The sequence below is a fragment of the Gymnoscopelus microlampas genome, assembly GCF_963454915.1.
Source record: "Gymnoscopelus microlampas genome assembly, chromosome: 10".
Taxonomy (NCBI): Eukaryota; Metazoa; Chordata; class Actinopteri; order Myctophiformes; family Myctophidae; genus Gymnoscopelus; species Gymnoscopelus microlampas.
Genome location: NC_139947.1, coordinates 1,262,619 through 1,269,537, shown reverse-complemented (window position 1 = coordinate 1,269,537; position 6,919 = coordinate 1,262,619). Strand labels below are relative to the sequence as shown.

Below are 6,919 nucleotides of genomic sequence, written 5' to 3'. Positions count from 1 at the left end.
CTAGACTAATTTTAGGCATTGCCTTGTCACTGCACTTTTGAATGCGACTGCAAAGAATGTTGATGTATATTTCCGTTACTGTGCATGTTTCTTGGGGAGCCATAGAGTTTGTAAAAGAAAAGCAGGCAACCACCATCAATGCATATACTGGGACATGACAAAGACTGAACAACTCCAGGTTGTTCAAAATATTTCTCAACTGCTCAGCTTTCAACATCTTATCTAAGTATTCTCTGATGGACTTTGTGCTGAAGCCTTTCACCTCCACTCTGAGAACAGACCAGTCTAATAGGATGTTTTCTGATTCAACCTCAGGTCTGCATGTGATCACAATCTTTGCATCAGGAAGCAGGTCCCCATTAACAAGTCTCTGTATCACTGAGGAAGAGGGGAGATCTGTGAGTCCATCAAACATGATAGTAACATTTTCAGAATTCCTCTTTATGTCCTCCAAGACCTCATCTTTTCCCTCATCTGGTTCACTAAACATATTGAAGAGAAGATCCTCCAAACTCATGGGATTTGTGATTCTGGACATTTCAATCATATCAAAATAGAAGATGTAATCTAGGTCCTTGTTGTCTCTTTCTCCCCATATTTTCAGCATTTGACGTGCAGCTGTTGTCTTTCCAATTCCAGTCTTGCCAACCAGGAGAATTTTGTTCTCCTGTGTTTTGAGTAAGTCATCCACGGATATTTCCTGTTTATCCACAGGAATGTACGACTTCAATTTTATAGGGCGAGGTTTCTTGCATTTTTTGCTCTTCAATTTTATGTCTTTACATAGTGCGTTTTCATTTTTGTGCGTGTCCAATACCAGTGGAATGTAAGACAGATTTGAATACTTATCCTTTTGTAGAAAGGGTTTGCTTTGTTTCCACACATCATGCGATAGCTTAAGAGCTTTTTTCTTTAACTTTGCCTGGTATTTTTGGCATGGTTTTGGACCTAAAATGAAAACAACAGCAAGTGGATAAATCATCTATAAACTGACGGAAAGGTCTACAGACAGTATTGCCCTACGGACTGTATTGTTGAACAGAGCATGCGTAAAATTTTGAACACTCTCACTACTCTATGTTCACAATGCAAAAGGTTATTAGTACATCAGTGTTAAATAGAGTATGGAAGTCATGATATATATGTCAAGCCCACGCTCGCTGGATCTTTTTTGTTTGGCATTGTCCAGAACCGCTAATCTATTTGGTTGTCCAGAGCCACAGATCCGACCACTATGCCCATACTGTATATATTCATGTGCGTATATGGGACTGACCGACAGTGTTGGGAAAGTTCACTTTCTACATGAACTTTTTTTTAATGAACTAGTTCAGTTCATAGTTCATAATTCAACATTTTTAACTAAAGTTCACGGTTCCAAAAATGAACTATTATAGTTATTTTCTTCAATACGTTGCTGCGAGCTATTATTTGTCAAACTGATTGCCACAGCCCATATAGAACCACAGACAGCAATTATTTTATCCGTTTTAAAACTGAAACTCAGATTATAACTAATAGTAAAACTATTAGTATTAATAATATGATTTATATATATATATATATATATATATATATATATATATATATATATATATATATATATATATATATACATATATATATATATATATATATATATACTATTTTTATGTATATATGCATATATATTATATATTATTATTTTAGCCATAATGTTTCAAAAACATAGCAGACCTACAAGCTCACAATGAGTCCAGGACGCGTTGTGAGCGTGTATGTCTGCTATTTTAGGCACGGGACACCGTCGTGCTGCGAAGTATAAATTTGGCTCTAGCCCCGAGTGAACAGCACGAGCATAGAGAGAGAAAGACATCTGCATCAACAGTGAAAAGTTGTGAAACAGTGGTGTTTTAAACACAAGCAGTACACCCAGCAACTGTGATGTTGTTGTTCATACGTGTGTAGTTAATAAAGCGCAGAAGCTTTCTTTAATTACAAAATTATCTCAAGGAGACGGAGACGCTGCAAGAACAAACAGCTGTGGATCACTATCACTCAGCGTACTACAGTGACACAACAACTGATCAGTGGACACTCGGACAGGGATTTTATGAGGCTAAGTGGTGCTTCTCTTGCATTTTTATCCCGAGGGGTTATCTGTAATCACGGGTGCTGCATAGCTAGTTTGTAGATTGGGTTTACTCCGCGCTACGCAGATGAATGTCAGAGACCGCCCTGCTTTTTTTATTGGCTGATGGTGCGTTCAAGGCGCCTCGGAAACACAGGATAGGATGAAATACAACATGACAAACCGAGGTAACCATGGACATTTGGCACACTCTTGAACGAAGTTATACTGTGAGAGAGTGCGGTTCACAAACGCCAGAATGAACGCGTTCTACAGACAGTATTGCCCTACGGACTGTATTGTTGAACAGAGCATGCGTAAAATTTTGAACACTCTCACTACTCTATGTTCACAATGCAAAAGGTTATTAGTACATCAGTGTTAAATAGAGTATGGAAGTCATGATATATATGTCAAGCCCACGCTCGCTGGATCTTTTTTGTTTGGCATTGTCCAGAACCGCTAATCTATTTGGTTGTCCAGAGCCACAGATCCGACCACTATGCCCATACTGTATATATTCATGTGCGTATATGGGACTGACCGACAGTGTTGGGAAAGTTCACTTTCTACATGAACTTTTTTTTAATGAACTAGTTCAGTTCATAGTTCATAATTCAACATTTTTAACTAAAGTTCACGGTTCCAAAAATGAACTATTATAGTTATTTTCTTCAATACGTTGCTGCGAGCTATTATTTGTCAAACTGATTGCCACAGCCCATATAGAACCACAGACAGCAATTATTTTATCCGTTTTAAAACTGAAACTCAGATTATAACTAATAGTAAAACTATTAGTATTAATAATATGATTTATATATATATATATATATATATATATATATATATATATATATATATATATATATATATATATATATATATATATATATATATATATATACATATATATATATATATATATATATACTATTTTTATGTATATATGCATATATATTATATATTATTATTTTAGCCATAATGTTTCAAAAACATAGCAGACCTACAAGCTCACAATGAGTCCAGGACGCGTTGTGAGCGTGTATGTCTGCTATTTTAGGCACGGGACACCGTCGTGCTGCGAAGTATAAATTTGGCTCTAGCCCCGAGTGAACAGCACGAGCATAGAGAGAGAAAGACATCTGCATCAACAGTGAAAAGTTGTGAAACAGTGGTGTTTTAAACACAAGCAGTACACCCAGCAACTGTGATGTTGTTGTTCATACGTGTGTAGTTAATAAAGCGCAGAAGCTTTCTTTAATTACAAAATTATCTCAAGGAGACGGAGACGCTGCAAGAACAAACAGCTGTGGATCACTATCACTCAGCGTACTACAGTGACACAACAACTGATCAGTGGACACTCGGACAGGGATTTTATGAGGCTAAGTGGTGCTTCTCTTGCATTTTTATCCCGAGGGGTTATCTGTAATCACGGGTGCTGCATAGCTAGTTTGTAGATTGGGTTTACTCCGCGCTACGCAGATGAATGTCAGAGACCGCCCTGCTTTTTTTATTGGCTGATGGTGCGTTCAAGGCGCCTCGGAAACACAGGATAGGATGAAATACAACATGACAAACCGAGGTAACCATGGACATTTGGCACACTCTTGAACGAAGTTATACTGTGAGAGAGTGCGGTTCACAAACGCCAGAATGAACGCGTTCACAATAACATTCATCTAGCGGAAATTACGTTCAGTTCACGTTTGCCCAAAATATGAACGAGTTCATGAACGATCGTTCATTGAACGCGTTCAGGCACAACACTGCTGACCGACTTCAAACTCAGCATGCGCATCAGCAAGGACTTGAGGGAGTGGGGTGCCTGGCGCCAACTCGTTTGGATAGGCGGCTGTCCAGAACACCGATCCGACCAATACGGCCATATGCTGTATAAGCCTTGTCCAGAACAGCCGGATATGCCAAATATGGGAATGCCCATATGTGGCTATTTACTGATGAGGGCATAACGTGTCCTGCATAACCATGTGGGGCATGTTTTCCCTATTTGCATCGTTCTCGACTTATAGGGATGTATATAAGTCCGGGATGTCCGATATTATCAGCCTCCCGATATTATTAGCCTATATTAGCATTTAAAAAGTATTTTTTAATAGGTTACAGGAGTTCTTACTTGGTGTGTGTGATATGAAATGTGAGCTTACCATAATCACAGTAATCTTTAATCATATTCCATCATATTCAAGGGCTTTTGGAGAGAAATGAGGCAAACTCCAGTCACACGCAAGTGTGTGTCTGTGTTCAGCTGACGCACGTTGACGCTCGTTAATGTTATAGGCATCAAGGCAATTATGCTTCTGCACTGCCAAACATGCCAACATTTAATCTAAGATTAGCGGGACTCATTCAAATAACCACCAGTGAGTGCCGGGACTCACTTAATTGAAAACATCACTGTATTTTATTAGATATTATAGCTATCTTATTTGATTAGATATGTGATGTTGTTACCTGACAATTAGTTGACTTTTGGTAAATAAATGAAAAAGCCTGAATATATCGGTATCGGTTGATATCGTTATCGGAAATTAGGAGTTGGACAATATCGGAATATCGGTAAAAAAGTCAATATCGAACATCCCTAGTAAAAATCTAATGAAAATTTCAAATAATAAAATACTATTTTGAATTCATGATCCAGGGGGCATATTTTTGATATCATACTTAGGTACTTCATACTGTATTAACCAATTTATACTTTACATACCTTTATTATAGTTTATATCCATGTCCACATCATCTTTGAAAGAAAAGCAGCTGATCCAATGGTGCAGGTCGAAATTGCTCTTCTGAGTGGAGGTGGAACCTACTTCTTCAGATACTGGTCTCTCTAAGGTCCTCTTCCTAGTTATGTAAATGACCTTTAGTAATTCATAGCTGGCTTTCTCTGTCTTTCCGACCAAGTCCAGTATTGCTCTTGTTTTATCATAGTCATCAGCCTCTGTCTTTATTTTACTGACTTGCTCGTCAGTGAACACTCTTCGCTGATGCAGATTCTCCACAATAACTGAAAGGTTCTTTAGTCCCCCCACCAGGTGGGTTCTGGCGCTCTTGATGTATCCCGAAGCTGATTGATGTGTACACGCCATGTCACTTTATTCTAAAAAATGTAGCATATAAACCTGAGTCAATAGACAAGAAATATTCAAATTAGCATTTTCGGTGTTAATTCAAAAGTTTTGTCCATTAGCATTTGTTAAAATATTGAAAAGATATTTTAAAAAATGTCTTTAGGCATCATCTGCCATACAGCATCTCTACATTTGTGTAGATTGATGTTTCACCTACAGCGATAAGACAAGATATTATATTACATGAGACACACATTTTTTTTTAAACTACACAATTAAATACAAAAGTCCATGAAGTCGTTTTCAGAGTTAATAACCTGTCTTTTTCCAAGAGATAACTGGCTCTGCTGTTCTTGAGGCGACAGTCAACACGTTGTGCACGGCTGACCTCTGTACCTCCTCCCTCAGCTCCACAAGGACACCATCTGTGTTGTATAAAGAAAACAAGTTTAATTCATACAGAGTTTAATGATTGTTTCTGTACAATACAAACATTTAGCACGTCACAGTAAATTAAGCAATATTGGCACGCGAGTGATGCGGTCAGGAACGAGGCGGAGCCAAGTTCCGCAGGCATCGCTGATGCTTGTGAAGCATCACGATAAAGCACACCCTCGAGTGTAATATTGTGATTATACAACAGTTACCAACAAAACAAAACACATTCATATTAATTAATAATTCATATTGTGGGGCAGTTCACTATCAAAATAAAAATAATGTTTCGCTCGGCTGTTCTTATATCTGTTTCCCTGTAAATAGAAGAGTTAATTTGACTGAGACATGAAATAGTCCATGTTGATTTATAGTAGCAGCACTGTCACCGAGGCACCGTCTCACCAATTAACACAGCTGAGCTGTCAATGCCAGTGCAGTATGAGGAATTCCAATATGCTCCGTCGTACGACCGTGTCGTGTGGCCAAAATAACTGATAGACATTATTTCTGTGGCTTCCAGGCCACACTCAGACAGTTTCTGAATGGCAGTGCTTCTGATGCTGTGATTTGTGCAAATCATGGATGTGCCTGCTTGTTTAGAGATACGTGGTAGCATGGAACCCAGGTAAATTACCACTTCCGGTGTTCCCTTCCTTACATCCGGTTTGTCGGATTGCCTTAAAACTTCACCCACACACTCTCTGAGTCGTGTGGAGTTCAAAGTGGATCTGTTCACTTCTGGTTTTACCAGGACATCCGAAACTCTGCCTATACACCCCATAGACTGTATAAAATGAATGGACAGCGTTACGCCCCTAAACTCTACAGACCGTGAATGAAGCCGATTGTTCAGCTGTGTGCAATCCGCCATCTTTCAATATCGCGTCATATCGTGTCATATCCTGCAGAATGAAACCAGACCATTATTGGTTGGTAGCTTGTCAATCAAAAGCGGGGTGGGGAATGAATGCTATTGGTTGTGTAGCTTGTCAATCGAATTGTCCCGCCCCTCCCAGAGCATAACCTACTTTATCGCCAATTTTAAAATAAGTGGGACCATAGTTTACCAAAACGCATATCATGATGATTGAAAGGAGACTTTAAACTAGCAACTGGAAGCATATAGTATTTATGACAATTTTTACTAAGGTAAGAAAATCTAGTCTAAAGTTTGTCAAAAACCCATCCGCTTGTGTTAAAATAAATTCTTTCTGACACCCGCAGGGGTAAAACAGCGAAACTACAGGCCATTCATATGTGAGGGGTGGGACCG

The 6,919-nt window shown here is 38.6% G+C and overlaps 1 long non-coding RNA gene across 1 annotated transcript; it reads right to left on the bottom strand.

The window, feature by feature from the left end:
* Nucleotides 1-5,636, bottom strand: LOC311053708. The gene is made up of 3 exons (XR_014601668.1): nt 5,526-5,636; nt 4,845-5,237; nt 1-948 (listed from the first exon to the last, which is right to left on the bottom strand). It is a non-coding gene; the product is annotated as an uncharacterized lncRNA (long non-coding RNA).
* Between the last annotated feature and the right edge of the window lie 1,283 nt (nt 5,637-6,919).